Source organism: Delphinapterus leucas, chromosome 11, assembly GCF_059928025.1.
Source record: "Delphinapterus leucas isolate spDelLeu-1000000601 "Yukka" chromosome 11, BTC_Dleu_Yukka2, whole genome shotgun sequence".
In the NCBI taxonomy this organism is placed as follows: domain Eukaryota; kingdom Metazoa; phylum Chordata; class Mammalia; order Artiodactyla; family Monodontidae; genus Delphinapterus; species Delphinapterus leucas.
The window spans coordinates 66214588-66242575 of NC_143139.1; the positions used below are offsets into that span (position 1 = coordinate 66214588).

The 27988-nt window shown below is 39.3% G+C and overlaps 1 protein-coding gene across 1 annotated transcript in view; it reads left to right on the forward strand.

Moving 5' to 3' along the window:
- The window catches only part of METTL25 (methyltransferase like 25), a 154240-nt gene extending 126314 nt beyond the window's left edge, over positions 1-27926 (forward strand). Inside the window, exon 12 of the mRNA XM_089921079.1 lies at positions 1-27926. This exon is cut by the window's left edge and continues 24296 nt beyond it. The gene's annotated coding sequence lies outside the window, so the exon portion shown is untranslated.
- Positions 27927-27988: the final 62 nt, after the last annotated feature.

Genomic DNA, 27988 nt, shown 5'->3' on the forward strand with positions numbered 1-27988 from the left:
CCATACTCTAAATACAGAGAGGAACAGATGTATTGGCTCAGTATCTTATTGGTTTTGTATGCCATTTGGAAATTGGATTGTTTTGACAAATTACTTGCTAGCCAGGAAAAGCATTAAGGGATTATTTGTCCACTGTGATTTCAGATTTTTCCCTAATGATAAAATCATTTGAAATAAGAGGGCAGCCAAAGTAGTTTTACTCAGGGAGATACTATTTCATACATAGACATGTCAGAAACAGCATAAGCAAGAAAAGGAGATTACTCCAATTTTTATTTTAACTTCACGTGTTATAAATAAGAGCAGCAAACAATTTCAATGCTAAATAGCACAAAATTCAGATTTCCTTTTAAGAGCTTCTCAACTTAAAGACTTGAAATCATTTATTAACGTGGGTGTTGTAAACTTCACATTGCAATTTGAATCTTCTTAATCCATTTTTTTAAAATAAATTATTTATTTTACTTTTGGCTGTGTTGGGTCTTCATTGCTGCGGGCAGGCTTTCTCTAGTTGCAGCAGGCAGGGGCTACTCTTCATTGCAGTGCACGTGCTTCTCATTGCGGTGGCTTCTCTGGTTGTGGAGCACAGGCTCTAGGCACATGGACTTCAGTAGTTGCAGCACATGGGCTCAGTAGTTGTGGCTAACGAGCTCTGGAGCACAGGCTCAGTAGTTGTGGCACATGGGCTTAGTTGCTCCGCGGCATGTGGGATCTTCCCGGACCAGGGATCGAACCTGTGTCCGCTGCATTGGCAGGCAGATTCTTAACCATTGTGCCACCAGGGAAGCCCTCAATCCACCTTAATACCTACTTTAATGCTATTTGAGGATACCATCAGATTATATCGTTGATTTTACTTGTTTATGGGCTCTAATGTCTTCCTACTGTTCTATAGAACGTTTTGCTTTAATAGAATTCTATGTATTTCAAGAATTTCTTTGCAGATAAGTGGTGTGTCCTTCAATAAAGCAAAGAAAAACTTTAAAATCTTCATTAAAGCAATATTCTTCATTTATTTGTTCATAGAACATTAACATTATCTTCCTTATCTAAAAGAGCTCTTTTCTCAACTACAGTTCATAGGATGAAGAACCACCACTTATTTTAAACGAGCTTCTGTGTAACTATCAAATTAAATGAATTAATATTTACCTTTGTGCTTTTTAAAAGTATTGTCATAACATTGGTTGTTTTAATGAACTAGCGGTAGATAGTTCAGTTTATTTTTATATTCTTTTTTTTTTCTTGCCAGAAAGACTAACTAAACAGCTAGATTAGTGCATATTTTTATATTTTTCTGCGGATATACTTGATCTCTGAGTAATTATTTGCTGTATTCACATGAGGTTTATTCTTTTGTATCTCTAGGTCTGCTGCCATCTAACACACTAGCTGCTAGCCACGTGGGATTATTTAAATCAGTTAAAATGAAATGAAATAAAATTAAAAATTCAGTTCCGTGCTCACACCAGACAAATTTCATGTGCTCACCAGCCACATGTGGTCCGTGGCTATCCTATGGAGCATTCCCATCATCACAACAGTTCTAGTGAACGGTGCTGGTCCAGATCAGGGTCAGAAAACTTTCTTCTCGTAGGGCCGGATAGTAAATATTGTAGAGTTTATGGGCCAACAGGCAAAACTGAGGTTACTGTTTAGGCACTTATATAACCATTTGAAAAGTAGATTTATTTAAAAATGGAAAAAACCTTCTTAACTTGCAGACAGTGAAAAGCAGGCAATGGGCTGGAGTTGAGCCATAGCTTGCCTAGCGCTGGTGCCAGTCATTCAGTCCTTTATCCATTAAGAACATCTTTTTTGAACAGACCTATGTTTTAAGCGCTGGACTAAATATTAAGTTTAGCATAGTGAGCAAGAAACATAGTCTCAGCTCTCAAGGAGTCCAGAACGTAACAGGAAAGGCACTACAACAAAAATTACACAATTAATTAGAGAATTATTATAATTTAACAAATAAAATGAAGGAGCTAAACAGGATTTTATGAAAGGAAGTAACAGGGGAACCTAAACTGGTGTAAAAGATTGAGTTGATTCTAAAAATTACCTGCAGCTAACATTATATTTTTAATGTATAGCAACTATTTAGACTTTCCAGCTGACCCATGTGAAGAAAGCACTGTAAAAATTAATAAATCTAGAGAATATTTCTAAGTGGGCTGATGTTCAAATATATTAATTCTTACATACCATCTGTTTTATATGTGAATGATAGAAATTATATTTGCTAACATCACATTTACTGACGTTTGGTATTTTATTTTCCTCTACTAGCATCTTTTATTAGAATAAAAGTGTATAAATTAAATGCTTCCTTGTAACTAGAAAAACTTGCCATGGACTAACTCCCCAAATGGCCCCAATTTTCTATTAATTATTTATATCAAAATTCAAATTGAACCCATTGTTAAAGAAAACAGTGTGATGCATATAAACCTAGGCTACTTTGACAGATATTTTTTTAGAACGTATGACTTCTTTTCATTTATGAGAACTCAGTATACATAATCAGCACAACAAAACGAAATAAAAATATACACTATACTGTCTTCCCATATAATGGCAGTGTTTCTCAAGATTGTATTTGATTTTCTGAGGTCTTTATGGCACTTTGCAGTTCTTTTAAATGTGGCCTTTTTTATGGTGGTGTCAAGAGCTTGCTGTAAATCTAAATATTTAATCACTGAGCACGTGAGAGAGAGTCGAGTGAGCAGAAGCCATTCTAAATTGAGCACACACCTTGAATGACAAATAGGCCAAACTGAAATTGTTCATAGATTAAATCATGTGCCTTATATCTGCTTTGTTTCAATAAATAAACCCCGAACTTAAATGCAGCTGATTGTACATCAAGATGAGGACAAAATAAAGGGCATAAAATATTTCCTAAAACTCCATTTTCATGACATGGAGTTTAATTCTTCAATTTCACTAAAATTAACAGATCCTGCTGACTCAGTTTTAAGCTGTTCTTTTATGATGACAAATGATGTACAGCAAGAAACTAGAATTTGACCTTCCCTTCACAGCTTCTTAGAGCAGTGCATATTAGAATAATGCCAAGAATAGTGGGGCTTAAAAACAAATTTAAAAATTGTGACTGAATCCATCAAGAAAAGAGTCCGTATGTGGCTCACTAGCCGCAGCGCTGCTTTTCTCTCACCTTTGCACAGTTTCAGCACAGAGCTGCTCTGTTATTCTGTGACGCACTTCCTGCAAAAATTAAGGATTCTGGCTCCCTCAAGGCAAATGTCCTCAACTCATGTTTACTGAGTGAGAAGAGTCATATCTATTTAACTCAGAGTGTTGAAGGCCTAGCACAGAAATCAGGTCTTAATGTCATCGGGGATGGAGTCAAATTGACAACTGGCACACATTTTCCTCGTGAACCATGGAACTTCTAGGCACCCAATGGTAAATCTGTAGATGAGCTCACCCCGTGCTTCCATCTGAGGTTCCTTCAGTCTCCAGGAAGGAGCTTTGCTCTGGTTCACTACACAACACCATCACTGCTGAACCCGGTGCCCTTCTGCTGGTTCCCGTTTGCTTGAACTTTTGACACAGGAATTGGTGCTGGTGCAGAGGTGGACAGGCGTCGTAATCGGCTGCTGGAGTCATAGGAGGTGATGAAGTAGGAGGAATCGGCCGTCTCAGATCTGCTCCACCCTTCATTTTTGTATAGAATCTGTGTCAGCTGGATCCCGATGTCCCAATCCTGATTCTTGAGATCTCAACTGTATCAAAACGTCTTTGGGCACAACTCAGGTTCTCTACTTGCATTTCAAATGTTCCACTGTTATCATCTATCTCTGAGACCCTCCATGTTTCCCTTTGATTCCTCAAGCCCCAGAAGAAAGCTGAAAGATTTGCTAGGATCTCTTTCCCCCAGTAGAAGCTTTGTGGCTCAGCCAAGATCAATGCTCAGACCTTAAAGAAAATGATGGCCAACAGCTGCCAGCTTATTTCAGGAAGTGATTGTCCTCTTTCTGGAATTTTTGTTTATGCCATTTCCTTACTTTCTGATATCTTTTAAAATATGTGCTTTTTTTTTGTAGTTTATTTGCCCTTTTTTTGGTGGTTGCAGTAAAAGTGTTGGCTTGCTATGACCTACTACATCCTGCCCAAAAGCAGACCTATTCAAGTTACTTTTAAGATGCTGGTATATGTCTACTGGACCTCATTAACACCTCTGTTCTGTACAGCAAAGGGGAAACCTGTGACAAGGTAGCTTCTTTGGTGAAGGGATAGAAATGAGTATAAAAGTATGCTTTAGGGCTTCCCTGGTGGCGCAGTGGTTGAGGGTCCGCCTGCCGATGCAGGGGACGCGGGTTCGTGCCCCGGTCCGGGAGGATCCCACGTGCCGCGGAGTGGCTGGGTCAGGAGCCATGGCCGCTGGGCCTGCGCGTCCGGAGCCTGTGCTCCGCAACGGGAGAGGCCACAGTAGTGAGAGGCCCGCGTACCGCAAAAAAAAAAAAAAAAAAATATGCTTTATAGAGTCTGGAAACAAACTCTAATCCTTTTCATTGGTATATATTTTAAAAGATACAACCAAGAGACATAAAACTGTTTAAAAAAATCGAAAATACACAAAAGAGCCAAAGTTGGGCGTTGTCCAATTACAATGACCTATCTTTTTTAACACAGGAATTCCTAATGTCTATTTAAATATAATTAATATATTGTATTAATATATTTTATTATATATATTTTTATTAATAGAATGTTTAGGAACTCACTTCCCACACTCATTTCTGTCCTTTCACACTTGGAGTAGCAGACTGTCAACTGAGGAAAAGATGGAAGTATGTTACCTGTGTTCACACATCCCCACCTGTCCCCTGACATATACATACACCACCCACATGTGCGTACACAGATGGCACTAATGGCAAGTAAATTTTATCAGCCTACCCTATTCTGTTGTTTGCTTACAGGGCACAGATTAATACTCTTACCAGTTGTTTTGTGGTTTTTTTTTTCAAGTAAGCCTTTTATTTTGGAATAATTTTAGGTTTACAGAAAAGTTGCAGAAATGAAGTTCCCATATACCTCTCACCCAGTTTCCTCTAATGTTAATATCTTACATTCAGACCATGCATTTGTCAAAACCAAGAAGCCAACATTGGCACATTAGTATTAACTCCAGACTTTATTCAGATTTCAGTAGTTTTCCACTAATGTCTTTTTGTTTCATGATCTAATCCAAGATTACCATATTGTGTTAAGTGTTTTGTGATTGTTTTTTGAATTGATGTTTTGTAAAGTTTCGCATTTTCTTAATTCAGTGTCTTGTTTGTGCTTCTATATAATCCTTTAGTTTTCATTTGGGAATTGTTTTGAGTGCCAAAGTGTCATGTTTTTCATACTCCAAACTCCTAGGTAGGCCTCTGAAGACAATTTGTCCTTTATTTATGACACTATATATTAAAGTAACTGAAAATATTCAAAATAATGCTTACTTTGTGCAGAGTCCATGAACTCCAACTGGAACACATAAACGTCAAATTTGAGCAATAAATTTTGATTGATTTTGAAATTCCATTTAAGGCACTATTTTTCTGTGTAGAATCTCACGGAAAATATTTTAAAATATTGTTTTATAAAAAATTGTTTCCTATGGGATCTGAAAGTTCTTTAGATAGATTTTTCATAGAATGTCTAAATGATTTAAATACCATTTCAGATTGTCAGAGTGACGGATGTTTTTAAATTATTTTATTAACAGTGATTTATCACTCAAGTTTACAGTACTCTGAACATCATTTTTTTTGCTTCAACTGAACAACTGGCATTTTTCTGTTTTGTTCTTTTCCTTGTTGTGTACTCTACTCTGAGGCACTTTCAAATTTCAAAAAAGAGCTTTTATTTGGGGGCCATCAGTGAATGGGCATGAGCCATTGTATTCAATGAAATAAGCATTGTGTGATTGAAGAATAACTAAGGGGATGGATCATGGTTCCATTAAAAGCACCAAGATACTCCTGGAAAAGCTATGAAAATATGCTCTTCCATTAAGGAAAAGCACTTATCAATGCTGCCAGTCCTGGTAAAGATTGTCTACTAACATAAAGCAGACATTTCTTGTAACATACATAAGGAGGGCATTAGGCTTGATCACAGCATAAGTATCTGACAGGTAGGACTCGGACATCTGAAGGTAACTTTGTAGCTCTCATCAACTACAGTTGACTGCAAAACTTGGCACCAGTTCAAGGGGACAGCCATGCTCTGATTAAAGGTCTGGGCCTACAGATCCGTTTGGAAAGGTTTCGCATTAAGATGATTTAGCCTAAAGAGAAAATTACTAAAGCATGGGTCCCATACTGGTGACTTGAAATCTTATTTTGTTTGGCCCAGACAGTGTGTTTTCTTTGTTTGTTTTTAATATTTGAATTAATGGCTGAACTCTGAAATGTTGGGAGGTCACACTACCAAAATCTGGATTGCCCTCATTTCTACATATCAGTAAGAAGCTAGAGGTGACGAGCAGGCCCTTTCTCGATGGGGCACTTCCTCCCCAGCCACACACAGTCCTCACCACACGTGATTGTTTCCTAGCCCTTCAACTGCCAGTTACCATCACTCCTCACACAGCTGTTTTCCTGTGATGAAAAGGCTCTGTTTCCACGGTGCTCTTCAAAGTAAGAAAAACAGCTGTGTTTGAGAAGGCAGTGTTCCTCATTCAGCGATGCTCCCAACCGGCCCTGAGGATATTTGACCTTGTGACCCTGGGTAAAAAGGTGAGGTCATGTTCACCAGAAGGTAACATCCCACTACCCTGACTTTCAAACTGGAATTGAGATATGAGTCCAAAAAAGGTGATTTTTACCTTTAAATGACTTTTACCTTATCGCCTGCAGTAATGGCGTAGTGGTTTTATGTCCAGACACTGCAGCTAGACTACCTGGGTTCAAATTCCCACTCTGTTACTTATAATAACGTACGCTTAGGCCAGTAACTTAAACTTTCCATTCCTCAGTTTCCTCGACTATAGAAGGAGGAAAAAGATAGCACGTACATCACAGAGTTGTTGCAAGGATTCCATGAGCCAGTGTGTGGGAGCACTGGAACCAGAGCCCGGTTCGTGTAATGTGGCATTAGGATTAGCTGGTGCAGTTGTACTCACTTTCTGACCGTGCTAACGTGTAATTTATTATACGTGGCTCACATTGCCTCCTAAGTTATAACTCATCCTGGTGTCTGATCTCCACCCACGCTCTGCACCTCCAGGGGTCTGTGCCAGCTCTACGGTTTGGCGGTGCATTTGCATTTGGAAGGAGGTAAATAAGACAGTGAATAAAATACATTCAGAAATGACAGGGACCTTAGAGACCATCTAGTCCAAGGGCTGGCAGACTTTTCCTATAGAGGGCCAGATTGTAAATATTTTGGCTTTGTGGCCAGATGGTTTCTGTGGCAACTACTCAACTCTGCTGTTGTAGCCCAAAAACCGCCATAGATACAGAATGTATGGGTGTGGCTGTGTTCCAATAACTTTATTTATGGACACTGAAATTTGAATTGCATTTACTTTTCACATATCGTGAAATATTCTTCTTTTGATTGTTTTTCAACCATTTAAAAATGTAAAAACCATCCTTAGCTCACAGGCCATAAAAAACAGGTGGAAGGCTGAATTTGGCTGACCCCCAATCTAGTCCCAAACCTACAAACTCCAATGCTTTCACCTGGGAATTCCACCTGGGAATTTTTGGTTGAAATGTGAAGCTACCGGGCCCCCGCTCCAAACCCACTAAATAAAAATCTCCAGGTGGTGGGCAGTGGAATCTTTACTGTGAACATGTGTGTGATCCCCACCAGTGTGCCTCTAGGAACCATACTTTGAGAAACTACCCACGGCCTTCCAATGAATATGGAGACTTCATGGCCCTCTTCATAGATCTAGAAATGATTTACAGAGGTTGACTACAACACGCACCACATTGCAAAAGTGAATGGGATCACTTGTGACCTAAATTATTTAAATGTATTCCTTACATTCTTTTATTTTTTTTTCAGAGTCTCCTGTTCACAAAGGTCATTATTTCCTTTTACTGTGTTGGAAGGATGTGGTATCATCTTGAAATTACCCTAAAATCACTGCACATTAGAGAAATCTCATTTTGTGTTTTTTGTCAATGTAAGAACATGTGCATGTTTATTGACATCCTTTGTGGTGACAAAAGAAAAAATCTGAAAAAAATTTAAATGGTCTAGTGAATAAAATCTGGTGATGCTTACTTGAAATTTTATGCCACTATGTAAAGAATGTGTTTGAGCTCACATCCCTGGAGGAGGGATGTTAATCACATACAAAAAAAAAAAAAAAAAAGCAAGAGACAGTAATGTGTACAATATGATTCCACTTTCATTAAAAAAGGAAATACACTGAAGACACTGGTTACCTCAGACGGATAAGAATAGAGGGGGAAATGGAGAATGAAGGACACAACTTTTTCTTTAAACATATCTTTATCGTTTGACTTTTTGTAGGAATAATTTTAAAATAGAAAAAATTTTAAGTGAAAATTGGAAACAAAATTTTGAATAACCTTGATAGCCTGTTTATTTGGGACAGGAAGCCATTTCCCTGATGAGAAAGAGAGGTCTGCTTCTGAGAGTCACCAACTTGGACAAAGTGGAAAATTTTAATTTATAATATGAATCTGGCTGCAAAATCACACAGTTATCATCTTCTTTTCCCAACTTAAGTCAGCAGTTCAAGAGATCCTTTGATGTGGAATTCCATGATATAAATCTCATCTAAAGTCAGGTAGAACCCTGACTTTGAACAAACCCCTGCTTTGATTAAACAAGAAAGAGGCAACCCATTCTGCTTTTCTGGTCTTTACTTTTAATAGAATATAATTTTAATACTTTTAATAGAGTATAATTTTAATAAGAAGTCTGTGGTTTGTTCCATTACAGAAAGTTTCTTAGAAAAGTAATCTATCTAAATAATTGTTAATTACACAGCTCCTGTTAGACTTCCACTTTGCCCTGGTATTTTTTCAGCAACAGATTTCTTAAGAATTGTGGAAAGCACTGTTATCAAATGCTAGTCTAAATTATTCCATCTCATTTGGACACAACTGTCATTTCCATATAATTATATTTGAGCATTAGATAACTAATGCTTTCTGAAGTCGAGAGAAAAATAGATGAATCTAATAAATCTATAAAGGAATCCCAAATTAAATATACTCAAGTTCAAAGTGAAAATTTCAAGAGAAAAAGGGGAACTTCTTTTTTTAATTGCAACTTATCCACTTGTTCACATGCCATTTATTGAGTGTTCACTATGTCAGGACCTGTGCTAGTAAATTTATATGTGCTATCACTCAAAGGGAGCAGCTCAGAAGAGTTAAGTAACATGCAGTCACTCGCTAATAAATGCACAAGCAGTGATTTAACACAGGTATGTATGTACGGACCTGATATTTAACAAACATCATGGTAGCACGGTGCCGGGCACTGTTCTAGGTAGTTTATGAATATTAATGTATCAAATCCTTATAATAATTCCAGAGGTAGGGACTTTTTGTCCATACCACTTATAGGTGAGTTCACACACCCAGAGGGAGGCTAAGTGAATGACGGAGCTGGAGCTCATACCCAGCCCAGACCCCAGAGGCCATGCTCTAAACCTCCCCAACTAGATGGCCTCGTCTGTCCTACAGGCTTTGTTGCCCACTGCACTGGTCTGATTAGGAAGGCAGACTCATAAGGACAGAAATGGAATGAGTTGAGTGCTGAAGTCAACAGCAGTGGCTCTGTAGCATTTGGAACTCTGTCATATGAAGTGACTGAAAACCCAACCCAACGCCTTCAGAACAAAAGGAGGAGAGGGAATTTATTGTGTCATGCTTCGGACTCAATTTTATCCCCCCAAAGCTTGTAATGCGGAGGCCCTAACACCCAATGTGACTGTATTTGGAGATAGGGCTTATAATTATAAAAAGAGGTAATTAAGGTTAAATGAGATCATAAAGGTAGGGCTCTGGTATGATAGGATTAGTGTCCTTAAAATAAGAGACACCAGAGACCTTTCTCTTTCTCTCCCTCCCTCTTCTCCCCCTTCCCCTACCCCCTTCTCCTCCTTCTTCTTCTTCTTTCCCTCTCTCTCTCTCACTCTCTCTCACACACACACACACATGCAGACACCAGCATAGAGGCTGCCTGTAAATCAAGAGCAGAGGCCTTCAGGTGAAACCTACTTTGCCTTCAAATGAAACCTACTTTGCTGGCACCTTGATCTTGGATTTCCCAGCCTCCATAACCATAAGAAATAAACTTCTATTGTTTAAGTCACCTAGTGTATGGTATTTTGTTGTGGCAGCCTGAGCAGACTAAGACACATTATGGCTCTGAAAAGTCCTAGGGCTAATCTAGTTCAGATACAGATGGATTCAGGGGCTCAAATACTAATATAATACTCTAGCTTTTTCTCTCTTGCTCTCTCACTCTCTTGCTGTCCCTCTGTCCCTTTCACCCACTCTTGTTCTTCTTTCCTCTGAATTGATTTCATTCTCAGCTCAGCATCCTCTACATGCCCCCACCCCTCAAGCTGACTGAGCAATTCTAGGTCACTAGCTGATCCTAATGATTCTGACGCATGATCCTAATGAAATCCCAGGGGGAAGAATGCATCTCTTCACCCAGTTCTAAACAGAAGGGTTGCAATCAAGCCTTACAGGGTTTGCTTGGGTCAGATACCTATCCCTGCACCAATCACTATGGATTGGCTAAGCCTGAGTTACATATCTCCCCGCCGGAGCAGGCAGCCTGGGGTCAGCCCCTTTTGAATTATTGGCTGTGCGTGGAGGAGCGTGTCTCCCCAGGAGGAAATCAGGATGGCTGCACCAGGAGAGAGAAGGGACGCCAGGCCAGCAATGCCAGTAAGTCCACCACAGTGTTTGTTATTAACCTTCTACTAGCTCACTAATTGTCAACAGAGTCTGTGCAGTGAAATGACTTGGGGTTTGTAAAAACTAGATGCCAGAGGCTTACCGTCAGCAATTCATATTAGATGCTTTGTTCAGAAGCCTTTTGAGGATGTATGGACCAGAGTCTCTGGTCTGAGATACTCTTCTTTTTTATTTGGTAACTTAATGCTGAGATTCAGTCTTTTCAGATACAGCTTATTGGAAACTAACAAGAATGTTATGATTAAACATGTATTTGGTCTTTGTCCCTGTTTCTGGCACAAAGCTTCTAAAACTCTTGAATTTCCTAAGTGATAAGGGTGATAAAGGTGTCTTAATATACCTAACAAACCCCTTTCAACCACACCTGAGTTTATGTCAATTAGGTAACTTTTGTAAGCACTTAAGGATGGTGCTGGTTGCCAGGGGAACCAACCCAGTGATTAAAGGGTTGGAGATTTCAATCCCACCCCACCTCTGGGGAGGAGAGAGGGACTGGAGGTTGAATCAATCACCAGTGGTCAGTGATTTAATCAATCACACATATGTAATAAAGCCTTCATAAAAACTGTAAAGGACAGCGTTTGGAGAGCTTCCAGGTTGGTGAACACGTGGAGGTTGGGAGAGAGTGGCACACTCGCCATTTCTCCATACCTTGCCCTACACTCTTTTCTACCTGGCTGATCCTGAGTTATACCTTTTAATTATAAACCAGTAATCTAGCAAGTATTTCTGAGATCTGTGAGATGTTCACTGGAACCTCCCATCCATAGCTGGTTGGTCAGAAGCACAGGTAACAACCTGGGCTTGCGACTGGCATCTGATGTGGGAGAAGGGGGCTTGTGGGACTGAGCCCTTAATCTGTAGAAGCTCAAGCTGTTCTCTAGGGAGGGTCAGAATTGAGTTGAAGTGTAGGCCATGCAGATGGTGTCAGAGAATTGCTTGGTGGTGGTGTGGAAACCCCCCACGCACACATTAGAATTGGTGATCAGAATTTTTAGAGATACTCCCAATTCAACCACTTTTTAATGTTTGTGTAAAATTCGCCTATTAAAATGCAGCTGTGTACCAAGAATGACATTCCCTTTCCTAAAAACTAGCAAGTAAATGAAATAAAATTGTCCTTTGAGAAACAAATTATAAGATATACAATCAGTGGATTAGAGTATAAATCTGCAAAGCAAACTAAAGGAGCCAGAACGGAGCTTAAGTCCAGCAGGACAACAAGCATGCAATGCATTCTTATTATTTTACTTTTGTGACTTACCATTTATGCGTGGGGCTGAAAATATTTACTTCCAACAGGAAAAGAATTACAGTGTGTTTTTCATCCACATGCAACTTTCTCCTCACTGCTAAATTTGCTAACTTTAACGGCCATTGATACCATATCCCTTTATTTCTGGGTTTTGTTTCGTTGCCTGTGTGAGAAATAAGCATGGAAACAAAATCAAAATGAAACAAAGGGCAGAGTACGAAAGAAGAGAAGAAAGAATACAGAGTGTGGGAAGGCTGGGAAACCCCATTCTGCTGAAGAAGCAGCCTGGACATTCATAGAAAAAAAACTGGATCTCATCTGGGATAGCAGTTGTTCAGTTTGTGGGAGTGTCCAAATATGTATGAATATGCATATTAACAGAGGAGTGAACTCTTACTCTGAAACTGCTGGGGAAAGAAATGGAAAGGAGCGTTTAAGTAGAAGTAGGGAAAGAGTTGCGATACCCTCTTAGCCGTAAGCAACAGAAAATAATTCTGGCCTTACCTTTAAACAGAAATGGAGGTTTTTTTTAATGAATAAAGTTTAGCTCATAGAAGCACCATAAAGCCAAATAACCAGGCTTAGAATGTGGGCAGAAACAAGGTCAGACCAAGGCCGAAATCATGGTACAGGCCAGTGTGACGAGATCACCGCTGCTGCCTTCATGGGAATCTGGACCGTGCAGCTGGCTCGTCCAGCCCTGCACACTGGGTGTCATTGTCACATGCATTCCATGGCCTGTTTTACACAGTTAGTGTAAACTGTGACTTCACGAACAGCAACTTCCTCATGTAAAGAAAGTTAATTGTAACCAAATTGTATTTAACATCTTAAAAATGTGCAATTTATCAACATCTAATAAAATGAACATACTTATATTTTATCACCCAATAATTCCACTTTGGAGTATATGCCCTGGTGAAATGCACTGAGTGTGCACAAGTATCTACACACCCAAGGATGTTCACTGGAAAATAATCGTCCTCTTCAATTTTTTTTTAAATCAGTTCCTTAAATGCAGATTAGAAGAATGTTTATCAAATGGCCAAAGCTGGGATAGAGAAAAAATAATTTCTAAAAATCAGTCTGAATCAGAAGAGAGATTCCAAATATTTTCAGAAGCCTGGAACACTAGGGTAAAACTGACAAAATGGAGTATAACTAAGTACATTTTTTTTGCTTCACTTTTTAATAACCAGCTGTATGAGTACAGAATAAAGAGGACCTGACTTTGGGGGCTATTTCCTAAGAAAATAACTTGAGATGTCTGAGTTGACCACAAACCTAATATGCACATTATATGATGGCTAAAGTAGCTCTGCTCTCAGGTTAGATCCAGCCTTGTGTTCAGTTCAGGAGGAGGGAAATTGACAAACCGGAAAAACTGCAGAGGAAGGAGATCAAGATGAGAAGTGTGACACCTTATATGAAAAAGAATAGAAGGAAACAGTAATATTTAGGCTGAAAATAAAGAATAAGGGAAGATGTAACTGTTTTTTAACATTATGTGGAAGAGAGAAAAAAACCTGAAAACCGCAGAATTTCATGATCTGTGTTCCTCCAGGGGATAAAACATAAACAAATGGATAGAAATTACATGAACATGGATTTTGTTTTGATATAAGAATAGACTTTGTAGCATCTGTAGGTTTCTAATAGTTTAATGAGGTAGTGAGCTCCTTACTACTGGAAGTAATGACGGCTTTTTATTGGGTCAGAGATTTTAAATATTTAAACTTTACTTGTTAATATTCTTTTGCATTCAAATTTTTTACTTTTCAGGTAAGAAAATAGGCTTTCAGAGTAAAGAAAAAAGAACACTAATAGCTTGGTGAATATTCTATATTCAAGATTCTTTATCTAAGCGATCTTAATCAGAAGCCATCAGATTTAATTACAAAATAACCTGGTTTCTGTCTCTCTCTCCTTTTAGTCCTCAGTGGGGCTGTTCCTTTCCCTATTTGGATGGCATCCTGGGCCAGCCTGTGACTTTACAAGTTCTATTTAGTTAATAGTCCTACACTCACTTCAAGTCATAAACCCAACCTAATTTATGATTTAAAACATGTTATTAAGTGTCCATTGACAGATGAATGGATAAAGAAGATGTGGCACATATATACAATGGAATATTACTCAGCCGTAAAAAGAAACGAAATTGAGTTATTTGTAGTGAGGTGGATGGAACTAGAGACTGTCATACAGAGTGAAGTAAGTCAGAAAGAGAAAAACAAATACCATATGCTAACACATATATATGGAATCTAAAAAAAAATGGTTCTGAAGAACGTAGGGGCAGGACAGGAATAAAGACGCAGATGCAGAGAATGGACTTGAGGACACGGGGAGGGGGAAGGGTAAGCTGTGACAAAGTGAGAGAGTGGCATGGACTTATATACACTACCAAACATAAAATAGAGAGCTAGTGGGAAGCAGCCGCATAGCACAGGGAGATCAGCTCGGTGCTTTGTGACCACCTAGAGGGGTGGGATAGGGAGGGTGGGAGGGAGGGAGACGCAAGAGGGAGGAGATATGGGGATATATGTACATGTACAGCTGATTCACTTTGTTATACAGCAGCAGCTAACACAACAATGTAAAGCAATTAGACTCCAATCCCTGGGGACTCCCTCCCAGATCCCTCCGCTGAAACTCTTACCATGGGCTGGGCCTCAGCTTTGACTGAGCCTCTCCATCCTGCTTTAGACATGTGCCTGCCGTCTCCTTTCCCCGCGGACCGTGTACTCGAGTGGAATCCCTTTAAAAACAACCGCAGGCTGACCTCACAGCCATAGTTTCTACAACTAGTCCCCAGGATCCATACACCTTAACTTGATACTGGGCAGGTGCAGTTACTGCCCAGAGGCAACTCTCTGCTGTGTTGTCATCAGCGGCTCTCACTCTCAGGCACGCTGTGGGCTACAGTCCCTGCGGCCCAGGAACACCTACCGTACTCTCTGAGTGGTTCCAGGGAAGCCCCTCTCACCAGGCTTGCCTTGGGGAGGCTGCATAACCACACCCCTCCCCGCGGGGGGAGGTAAGAATGCAGCTCTCACCCAGGAAAATCTCCTGATAGACCCTCTCCAAATCCCAGCCCTTCTGTTGTTTTCATATCGCTGCTCTCAGTGAAGGACCCAGGTAAAGGGCTCATAACGTCAGTGAACTCGAGTACTTTCTTTCCAATGGACTTGAGAATTTTGCATTTTGAAGATCTATTATATCTGGTAGCTACCATACCTTGGTGCCCTGGTCAAATTTTTAAATTAAACATCCCTATTATATTCATTTATTCCCCTCGACAAACCCATTTGATAAGCCTCAATATCCACATTTTACGGAGAGGAAAAACTGAGGCACAGAGAGATTAAGTAATTTGTCCAGACCATGACCGTACAGCTTGTAAATCGTAAGACTGGATACTATAAATGCAGAATCTGTTATCCACATGTGCACCATACTGTGTTGGGTTAGCTGGTTGTGTTGTGTAGAAGAATCAAGCTACATGTATCATTTTCCTTGTGGGAGCAAAGGGAGGAGGATTGTTGCTGCTGCACTGCTGGAACCAAACATCAATTTCTAATTAACGTAGTTCAGTCAGTGGCTGCTCAAAATCTCTCCTTGGAGGAGCAATACATCCTGACGCATGCAGCCAGAGAGCAGCTGCATATGTATGTTATTCAGCCAATTTAGCTGTTGGATTTATATGACAAAGGATCACAATAAACAGTTACTGAGCACTTACTAAGTGGCACTCACCCGGATTCTTTCATCCTTTCCTCATAACACAAAGGTAGTATGTTTCCCATTTTACGGATGAAGAAAGAGAGGCCGGAGGAAAGGCACTGGGAGAAAACACCAAAGACAGAAGCCAGACTTCTCGTTCCTGTTCCATCTCTCGCTAGTGCTCAGAGTTTGCTGATCCAATTCCATGACTTCTTAGGGCCATATTTCTCCTCATCTATCAAATGGGAAGAATAAGGTACATCCTATTTGCTTTGTAGGATCCTTGTGGTGTCAAATGGGACAATGGGTGGGGAAGAACTTTCAAAACCAGAAAGTACTGTCTACATTCAGGGAATCATTATGACTACGTGATTCCCAGCCCGTGAAGGCAGCTGCTGCAGGTAAAACTGCAAACTCTGCCTTTGTCAAGGGTCGCATGACAAGGACTGCAGTGCTGTTGTCCAACATGCATGGCAGAAGAGAGATTGTGTCCTGAAAGTCATTTAAACAGAAGGAAAGGTAACATAATTAAAACAAAGCAAACCCCTCAGAAATAGTGTGGTAGGGCTGAGACAGGGCCCGGCAGAGAAACCTTTGGGATACTTGCATTGCTCTTGAGAACTATTACAGAGCTTGAAAATGAGAGCCAGGTGGAGGAAAAGGGAGTAAGGCCACAAAAGATGAGCAGAGAGAGAAAAGAAACTCAAGCTCACAAGTTTGGGGACAGTGAGAATAACAATACTGAAAAGTGTTTTTAAATCCACTCAAAAATGACCAGAGATTCTAAGATATGACTGGATGTTTGCAGAACACAACGGCTGCTGCATGCCACAGTCTAGAAGGGAAATAATGGAAACTTTCTTTTCTCTTTTCCAACAAGACATAACAGAGGCAGAGCTGATGTAATTAATGAAAAAAAGATGGCTATTTGAAACAGTGAAAGCGCTGAACAACAGAATGGAATGGAAATGAGGCCCACATTTAGGGACAGTTCATTATTTATCTGCTGTTCTTTTTTATGTTCACCACGTTCTGCTAATATTCCTCTCTCCAGGGAGACTACCAAACCAGGTTGGTTAGCGATACAAGCATGAGCAGTTAGACGCTATGATATAAACTGCGGGTAGATGGAGTTATTCCTTGAATATCAATTAGCAGAGTCCATCCAACTTGAAGACTCTTACAATTGTACACTTCAACTTAATGGATCTGTTTTCAAATTCCCTTTAATGGCCCTTCTGTGTCCATAATATCTACTTTTCCAGACATCCTTAGTAGAAACCATTATGGACAATGTATGTAAAATCCCCTAAGGAGAGCATATGGAGGAGAGACTGTGGATTGCCAAATTTAGCAGCTCTGGAGAGAGTGTTTTTGAATTAAACTTGAGTCTATGGGGATTACAGTTCATTTATGACTGGCAAAACATATCTTCCGCATTCTGAAAGATAAATCCCACTGATATACATGTGGATTTCACAAGTGTTTCTCAAAAACCAGAAGACAAAAAAATCTTTCCACAAAATGTAGAAGTTCTGTAATAGTTTAGAATTATGATAAGTCACATGTTATTTTAGCCATATTCTTACTGTCAAATAGGGGATTCTGTAAGTGCTATACGAACTCTGACCTGAGGAAACTTGGTTCAGAAGTTGCATGCCTGAGATGTTAGGGTAAAATGACCGTTTTGAAAAACTTAAGGGACTGACAAGGCAGTGACAACAGTCTTTGGTGTTTTAAAGATACGTAAAAAAATTTCAAAAGTTTGGGGAGGGGGGAACCAGAGTATTGTCAACTTTTTCTTTTGCCAAATAAGATCAGTTTTAATTTTATTTTTACTTATTTTATTCCATTATTATCTTTTTCATAAAAAAGATAATTGATAGAACAAACAAAAAGGTTAAAGTGCAGTTCTTTAAATTTAACGTACTTAACTTCATGAAAAATCATCTTGGTTTATCTTAGTGTTCTGATTTCATGGTGGACCAGGGGAAATACAGTAGCAAACCAGAGATGGTCTGAGGAGCCACAGCTGAAAACCACTAGCCTGATTCACTTCATTAGCACAAGCTAGTTCTCTATCCTAAGCAACCATTAAAATCTAATTCAAAAACTTCCAACATCCAGCAAACTCCTGTAATTTAGGGTAAAGTGATTAAATCTTCTAGTGAATGTTACATTTATTGGAGAATGGTGTTTTATTCTGTACCCATTCAATAAATTTCTTGAAAAACAATTTCTTAATTTCCATTTTCAAGGACCTGATATAGCTAGGATTTTACCCATCTTCTAATAGTTAAAACTATTATCTGATCTTGAAATGCTAGTAAACTTCTAACTTACATGCACAAAATACTCTTAATTCTAGCTTTCCTTTTTTCATCCTTAATCAAAAAGCTTTTTTAATACTCTTTTATAGGTTAAATCAAACCATGAACTCCATGAAACTACTAAGATTGCTTGTTTTTTGGCATTGTCTTGTGTTAGATGTCTAATATTAAATGTTCCTATGAGTGAAGAATTAAGAAGCCTTATTATTCAGAGTTTTTTTTTTTTTTTTTTTTTGGCTGCGTTAGGTCTTTGTTGTTGCACGCAGGCTTTCTCTAGTTGCGGCAAGCGAGGGCTACTCTTCCTCATGGTCAATGGGCTTCTCGTGGTGGTTTCTCTTGTTGCAGAGCACGGGCTCTAGGCGCGCGGGCTTCAGTAGTTGCGGCATATGGGCTCAGTAGTTGTGGCTCGCAGGCTTAGTTGTTCTGCAGCATGTGGGATCTTCCTGGACCAGGGCTTGAACCCATGTCCTCTGCGTTGGCAGGTGGATTCTTAACCACTGCGCACCAGGGAAGTCCCTATTGAGAGATTTTTGATGTTGCAACATTTCTAAATGGAATTTGGACTATTCTAAAAATAAGTTTATTAATTCTGGTGGAGCACAATTCTTACCGTGTACTTAATTTTGAAAACCTTGATTTGGGATACTTATATTCAAGCACACTGAGTTCTTTTTCCCACCTGTTTGAAAATTAATGTTAGTACCCCGATACTTTTAGGAGAAGAAAACTAGCTAAATCTTTCCTCTGGCAAGATCTGTGAGCAATCTTCTTGAGTATTAAATTATTAAAGGCCAGGGAAGGAGAGTGTAGTTTTTTCCTCCTTACCCTGTTACTCTAAAAGCCAACATATGCTTAAATTCTATCTACACAAACTAAGCCTAAAATCCCAAGCCAGGTAATCCACACACGAAAAATATTTTTTTCCCATGGGAAATTAACCTGAATCCTGGAAAGCAGGACTAGGGAGGGGAAATGCTGATGAAGAGACTTTCACGTTTTTACTGGCATCAGTTCATGAATGTTTGAATTTTTGTTCAACAAGCTTGTCTTCCTTTTGTAATAAGTAAAATTATCAAGAATTGTTTTTGAAATCTGAAATACGTGTTTTCCTGACTATAGCAACTATGCTTTCATTCTCAGAAATAAGTAAAACACAGGTGGGAGGTGAGGGTCAAAACCCAACACATTTCTTGAACTGAAGAAATTATTGAATATAGAATTTGAAACTGCATTAAAGCTAGCAGAGATCTGTTATTTTTCTGAAATATTTACTCTTCGATTCATGCTAGTAATTTTCCCTAGACCTCACAAAAGCAGCTGCTCTTTGCTGAAATTGTCAAAATGACTTTGGCTACATTATTTGAGAACCAGTAGAGGTCGCCATGTACCATGTTCTAGCATTTTAGGGGGAGGAAAAGAACTCCTGAAAGTCTGATTGGTTGGTAAAAACTGCACAAAGGGGTCAGAAGTTTTCAATATGAAGCTTTCCTCTTGGAAGCTTTGCATAATTGAATCAATATTCAAGTCAGAGAAAAAAAAGTATAAATACAAATAATGGATAAAAGATGCTGGTGTTATAGAACTTCAAAACACAGAATTTCTTAGAAATTACATTAAAAATTCTTCTAGTTGACTTAGTTAATACAGATCCTTCTTTATGTCAAAATATTGGGACAAAAACCTCAAAAAGTTATCAGTCCCAACATGGTAAAATCCGTATATTTGTAAGTGGCTTTGTGGTCTCTTTCTACCACTATGTTTGGAATGCTTAAACATCTCAAATGCTTGTTTTTGCCCCCCAAAAACCTGTGACTTTCATTCTGTATGTTAGATTTTTTTTTTAATGTGTTAGTTTTCTCAACTAACAATATAAGTTACCCTGTCACGAAGTTAGTATAACTAGTGGCTATCACAGTTTACGAAGAATATTGAAGCTTGATATGTAATTACTGCTGCTGGGCTTCCCAAAGATAGTTTAAAGTTTAATTTATTTTCTTTAAGGCATGATTGATTTGTGAAGCAAAGACATAGTTTGGAGGCAGAATGTATAGATATCTTGAAATAATAAAAAATCAGCCCTTGGGAATTCCCTGGTAGTCCCGTGGTTGGGACTCGCGCTTTCACTGCCGGGGCCCAGGTTTGATCCCTGGTAGGGGAACTAAGATCCTGCAAGCCACGCAGCATGACCAAAAAAGAAAACCAAACCAGCCTTTTAGAAGAGAGAATAAGGGAATAAGTTTAAGCCTGGTAATTCTAGAATAGACAAATGGGTAGATATATAGGGATATGCAACTCGAACTAGGGAAATTTTTTCCTATAAACAGAATTTTCTCACAGAGAAATGATTGCTTCAGAAGTTAGTAAGCTTACCATTGCTGGAAACTTTCAAACAGATTAAATACTCACTTGGTGAGAAATGTGTTAGTGATTTAATTTCTCAGGTTTGGGTGAAAAGCTGTATTAAACTTCTAAGAAAAAACAATTTTAATTCTTTAAAAATTTTTTTAAATTGGTGACAGTGTTATATTAAAATTGAGTGATATTAGAATAATGCTAGCCGATGTGACAAATAAGTCTGAAAATGTTAGTGGCTTAACACAACCATTTCTTTCGAACTCAGGTACTGGTCCAATGCCATTTATTGATGGTTGGTGGTTGACTTTCCTCTATAGGGAGATTCAGGGACTCAGCTTCTGTCCATCTTGTGGCTCATCATCTCCTAGGGCCTTGAAGTACTTTGCCTCCAACCAGGGGAAGGGGAAAGAAAGAACAGGGAATGTACACCTACTTCCTATCTTATTGGGGAAATGACACAATTACTCCTGCTCATATTCCATTGGCAAGAGTGAGTCATACAATTCCATATAGATTTAGGGAGAAAGGGACTTTTCCACCATCCATCCCTTTCACCACTAAACATTTGTGAATGCCTTTCTTCTTAGACATGAAACAAAATCATTACCCCTTCAAGGAAGTCAACTCAGAGTTACACTCAGTAATTTCATCCAACTCAAAGTTCAGAAAATTTCAATGACGTATAATCCTCTCCATCAGGTATGAATGTAACTCTTCATCATCCAGTATCTATGTTTGTTTCCTAATGTAGATTGCATCATTGGCCCAAATCATGACCACTCCTTGCATCTGCATCATTTGCCATGTAACTTTACAGTGTCCACTCACTGTGGGTGAAAGGTTGCACCCACACTTTGAGCTCAGTCACATGACTTGCTTTGACCAGTGGGACGGTAGCACACAAGTTGTAAACAGAAGCTTGCCCTGTACTACTAACATGAGAACATGCTCAAGGCTAATCTACACAAGGATGAGCACACATGAAGCAGAGCCAATTGCCCCAGCCAAGGCGTCCTAGGTTAGTTGACAGCTAGCCAATCTTCAGATATATGAGTGAGCTAAGCCAAGACAGAGCCACCTGGCTAAACCTCAGCTGATCCTAGACAGGTGAGCAATAAAGATTTAATGCTGTAGGACACTTAGGGTTCTGTAATGGTTTATTGTGCAGCCTTATTGTGGTAATAGATAACTGATACCTTTCCCACAGTAGACTTTCAGCACTTAGTGAACAGAAACTTTATTGTTTTGTTTTCCTGTCTGTAGTAGGGATAATATCTATTAAAGTGCTTTTCCAAATTGGAATTCAAATTTTTGTTGAGCTCAGTTTCATATATCACAAGATTTAGCTAGAGAATATGCTTGAAATAATGTCAAACATAAGCATAAATCACTTTTTATATAGTTCTAGCACTTTTAACTTTTCAAGTCACTTTCAGATCTCCTTTCATTTGATTTTTATAGCAATCCTGATGTAAGATAAAACAGATATTAATTCTATACTACTATCAAATCTCTGTGACTGAGTGACTTAGTCCGATGACTATGAGTTAACAACAGAACACACTGGAATCCATATCTCCTGGCTCCTAAAATCTGCTCCCACAGCTGAATAGGCCTCATTAGAGAATTAAGGACACAACATTTCCATTGCTATCCTATGATAAATATAGTTGTGACATTTTTGCTTCATCAGTGGATCGTTTCAAGGGTAAGCTTTCTTCCTTCAGAATGATCCCAGCTTATGCCTGTTCTCTCTAATGGAATGCTAATGCCAGTATTTTCTATACCAATTAGAGGAGCTGAAGAACTAAACGATTGGTAAACAAGAATTGGATGTAAATAAATTTTGGCCTATAACAGAGTTTTTCAACCTCAGCACTATAGACATTGTGGGTTAGACAATTCCTTGATGGGAGAGGAGGGGTACCCTGTTCCTTGTGGAATATGTAGCAGAATCCCTGCCCTGTACCTAGTGTATGCCAGTAGCGTTCCCCAAGTTATGACAATTAAAAATGTCCAGATATTGCCAAATATCGCCCCCACCATTGAGAAACATGGGTCCACAGATTAAATGCAACCAGGGTTTTACGAGAGTGTCAGATTCCTTGGACATGAGAGCTGACATCTAAGGGATGAGTTCGTGCAACCTTTTCATTTTATAAGAGAAGAAACTACACCCAAGGGTTATGATGCAAGGCCATAAGCCTGATTAATGCCATGTCTTTTGACACAATTCAATAATTTCATATGCTGTATATCTGCTCCCCTTTACTCTGCAAGTGCAGTCTCAGAATTTCGAATAGCCCATTCAACTTCTCATTCCTGTTCTGGGTCCAGGTGATGATTTATTAGCCTTCCTTTGGGTTTCCATAGGAGCTTGATCCTACCCAGATAAGGTCACAGGTATATTCTTAACTGACTTCTCTTTTCTACTTCTTTAATTCACTCACACACTTGACCATATTTGCCATTCTTCTCCAGGCCAGACCCAAGTAATAGTCTTTTTTTTTGTCTCTTCTTTTCAATCTGTATTTTTAGGCCCAGCTCTCTAGCTGTTCCCAAGATGCTAACTTCTTTGACTGTCCCTAGATATTATCTTCTTTTTATCCTTTTCCTCTTTCAGGCCTTCTTTGAAAACAACCTTTACCATTCCACAGTCGTAGACCCTGGTGTACCAACTGTCTCAAGGAAAGACCTCCTACAGCCAAGAGGACCTTTTCGACACAAGATCTGCATATCTCCTTTCATTCCCATCACCCTCCCAAATCCCCAATCAGATATTCATGAGGCATATTTTCACCTTAAAAGACAAATTGTCAATTTGTCCTTGGACTTCTCCATTGCTCTCTTTCTGAAATACTTGTATGTCCTATTCCAGCGCACAAACTCTCCCCTCACTCCCCACTTGCAGCAGCTCCTCTTTCTCGTCATTGCTGTGGGGCACAGGATATATTTTCTATCCCAGTCGCTTCTTTTAAACATGTAAATGAGCAAAACAAAATAGCTCTCTATCAAATGTGTATTAACAAATTCAGTCCTTTGGGAATGCTGCTCTAAGAATTGGGTGGAAAACAATTATTTGATAAGGGTGCAAACTACAATAAAAAGTCCATAATTAAAAACTTGGTATCATAGTATTCAAAGAGAAAAATGTCATCTATTTGTATTCAGGAAATTGACTCCTTTCATTCTAGCTTATCCAGAATATAATCTGGTTTCCAATGATTATGTATTAACCAGTTATAAAAATTTGCTACCATGTGGAGTAAAGAGAAAAAACTAGCATGCCACGGAGCACTCAGGTAAAAGGCAGTTGGAAACTATAAACTCATCACTTCCTTTAAGAGGGGTTATTCATTTTCTTTTAAAATTATCTTGATTTATTTAAGAAAAAGATGAAGGTAGGGAAAGATTTGGGAAAGGAAGAGACTCAAAAATCTCTGTAGAGATTTTAGCTGGAGCAAATAAAAACAGAAAAGATTTATGAGTGAGGATGCAAGGTGCTGAGCAACTTCTGCTCCAGAAGGAACCTAATAAAAGAAGCTGAGTCCAAGATCTATAAAAATAAAACGGAAGGGGGCTTCCCTGGTGGCGCAGTGGTTGAGAGTCCGCCTGCTGATGCAGGGGACACGGGTTCGTGCCCTGGTCCGGGAAGATCCCACATGCCGCGGAGCGGTTGGGCCCGTGAGCCATGGCCATGGCCGCTGAGCCTGCGCGTCCAGAGCCTGTGCTCCGCAACAGGAGAGGCCACAACAGTGAGAGGCCCGCGTACCACAAAAAAAAAAAAAAGACGGAAGTATATGGGTATATATAGTTCTGAATGTCCCATTAGCAATTCAATAGATATTAATAAATATCACCTGGAAAATTTAAAGTTTTAATTCTCAGCTCTGATTTCAAGTTTCATACGGTTTTCTTTTTCAGGAAAAGTAATCTGCAAGCTTGAGGAGGTTCTTTTGGCTTGTTGTCTGGATTAGAAAGGAACAGTTTTTATACTTATCATATAAGCAAATAATTTTTAATGAAAACATCTTTTTAAAAATGTACTCACAGCTATATGTTTTTAAGATACCTACTAATGAGAATTTTATTTTAAGTAAACATTGTGCCTGGGTCTAGGAAACCACAAAGTGTAGAGGAAAGTTGACAGTGATCAAGTAAATTTAGGCAGTGGTTATGTGTTTGTACGTGAAAGTTGGCTTTGTAAAATTTAGTCGGTTTGCCTGTATTCCTCTTAATGCTTCATGAAAACATGATGGTCAAATAGTATAATTTACTTCTCATTTTTTATTTATTTGTGAGTATTGGCAAGGGAAAACATGGACTAACCAGAGCAGGCCTCTGAGTCTTCCCTCTAGTAGCTGCTAGACAGCAGGAGGCAAATCAGTTACCCATGGCCCCAATATTGCCCTGTAAATAACAAACAGGACACTTCAGAGAAACATACAACAATAAACATTGATTTCTTTTGTTATGAGTACAGGACTTGGCTGGTGTACTGCAGATCTCAGCTGGGCTCAGCCAATCTGAATTGGTCTTGCTTCTGCTTCTTCAGCCAATTGGGAGGCCAGCTAGGAGCTGGTTCTTCTAGGATGGCCCCAGCAGGAGCCACTCTGCTCACCCCCAAGGTTTTCTCACTTCCCTTTAGCTAAAGGCTAAAGGGACTTACTCTCATTGTGGTGGCAGGAATCCAAGAAAGCAAGCAGAAGTGTACAAGGCCCCTTGAGACCTAGGCTCAGAACTGGAATTACTTGGCTTATGGCAACATACTTATGACCAAAGCAAGCCACAAGTCTATAGCCTGGAGCCAAGGCTGGGAGACAGACTCCAGGTCTTCATGGAAGGAACTGGAAAGTCATATCTCTAAAAGGGTGGCAGAGAGACGGTTAGAAATTGAGACCGTTTTTGCAATGAATCCACTACACAGAACAGCAACCCTGGTAGAAATGGAAAACTGGAGAGGGAGGGTGTATCTTAAGGCTATATTTTCTTAGCAAGCACCCTGCTTTTATGTACATTATATATTTATTAAGGGAGGTGTGATGCTATCTCCTTTGTGGCACACTCGCTACTGACACTATTTTATATTTTAAAGCACCATGGAAAAATCAGACAAAGCAGTTCAAGTTTTGGTATATTTTAGTAATTCAGAACTTCATTTATCTAAGCCAGTTTCTCCACTACCACTAACATAATATCGTGAGTCTTTTCTTTAATTTGTTCTGCATACATAAAAGTTAGGGCTTTTTTTTTTCTTTAATCTTTCCATGGAGAGTGTGATTATTGTCTCTCTTGTTTGTGTGTATATACTTCCACTAGTACTAATTCTCCTTGGTGATAAAATCTCTTTTTCTGTTTTTTCCTTCCCTTAAGCATACATTCCTCCTCCTTACAACAGCAGCACTTTGATTTTTCTATGGGGAATTACCCCTCTTCCTTTTCGTGAAGACTGCTTATGACTGTCAAGATATAGGGACATAACTCAAACTAAACCAATGGCCCCTCTGCCCAGGGAATTTTAATACTTGGTTCCTTGGCACCTTCTTTAATTCTAGGAATTACTTCATAGCTTTCCAAGAAATTTCCTTTTGCAGGTTATCCAGATGTGTTTTCTGTTCCTTACAATTGGAGAACACTGAAAAATGCATCTCTTAAATTTTACTACATAGGCACTTTCCCTTACCTGCAATAATTTACAGTATATTGTTATCACTCCAAGTTCTTATCTATGGAGTATAACTTAGGTATTTTTACCTTTAAAAAAAGGGCAGAAAGGTATTGAATATTTGGATGGATGAGCAGCCATAGGAGATGTTGGAATGCGGATCATGGTGGAACATATAGTGTCTGTTTATATTTATTGACAATAAAATGAAGCTAGAGATAGTAGAAAGGGTGTGATCTTTGAAGCCAGACAGATCAGGGTTCTAATTATAGGTTAGCTACATACTAGATTACAGTCTTGGGTAAGGTAAAACATTTAGTTTCTTAACTATCAAAATGTGACATAAAATTTTATCATAGTAATCCTAGTGAGAATTAGAAATAATATATAAAGTGTTTGCCACATTGTAGGTGCTCAACAATTTATAAATATTAGTATTAAGCATATACATAGTGAAGAATTAACTTTACCCAAAGAGCAGTCTGTCCTTGTCCCTGCTCCTGGGAAGGAAACTCTAAACCCATGGAATTTCCCGTGTAATAAGAACAACTTTGTTATTCATGGTGGGTCTCTCAGAACACACCTGATATTTTATGGTAATGAGGTGTCTCCATCACCCTGGATACTTTATGTTAGCAAGATGACTTGAGATGGAGTCTGGGCACACTCAAACACCAACCATCTGATGAAAGGATTGAGACTTTGAGCCATGGGTTTTCAGCCTGAACTCTGGGGAGTGGAAAGGAGTAGACACTGAGTACAACCACATGGGCAGTACTTCAATCATACCTACGTAATAAGGTGTCAGTAAAAACTCTGGAAACTGAGGCTCAGATGAACTTCCTAGGTTGGCAGTACTTCATGTACAGATTACCACATCTCGATGCTGGGAAGGGTAAGATGTCCCCGAGGACACAGAAGCTTCACATTTGGAGCCCACCCAATCCCAGATTCAGCTCTGTGCATCTCTTCCTTTGGCTGGTTTTGATTTGTGTCCTTTGGCTATAATAAAACTATAATCACAGGTATACCTTACTCCTGAATTCTGCGAGTCATTCTAGTGAATTATTGAAACTGATGATAGTTTTGAGAAATCCCCAAACTTGCAGTTGGTGTCAAGTCTTGAACTGAATTGTCAGTCTGGAGGATTGTGGCCTTAACCTTGAATGTGGCTAATTCTGAATAGCATATTTTATTCAACCAAGTGAAATGAATGTTACCTCCTTGAAACTGAGAAAGAAAATTTGGTTTTTCTTCTAGGCATCTGGGAATGGTAACCGGAAATTAGTTGTATTTAAAACACGCAAATACAAGTATTACTCTTGTAATTTAGTGCATGTATTATATGTTACCGTTGTTTTATTTTGGCAAATGTTAAAAAAAAAAAAAAAAAGCCAGGCTTTCCAGGCAGGATGGGCCAGGAACTACCCTCAGCCTCGGCTCTGAGTTAATTCCCCCCAACCTGGACGGTAGCGTGTGAACCCTCCACGTGATTGTGGCTTTTCTTGAGAGGCTGTCAGCCCCACCCACCCACCTCTCAGTTCCTGTGCTGTTGGCCGCACAGCTTCCAGGTGTCTGCTCCTCTGGTGAGACGGGGCCGGGAGATTCTCTCCTCAGCTACTTGCCTGGGTGGGCAAGTCAGGTTCTAGGGCCAGCAGAAATCCTCGTTTGAGGGTTCCACCAAGTTCCCCGGTCAGAGTGCTGCTGCTGAGCA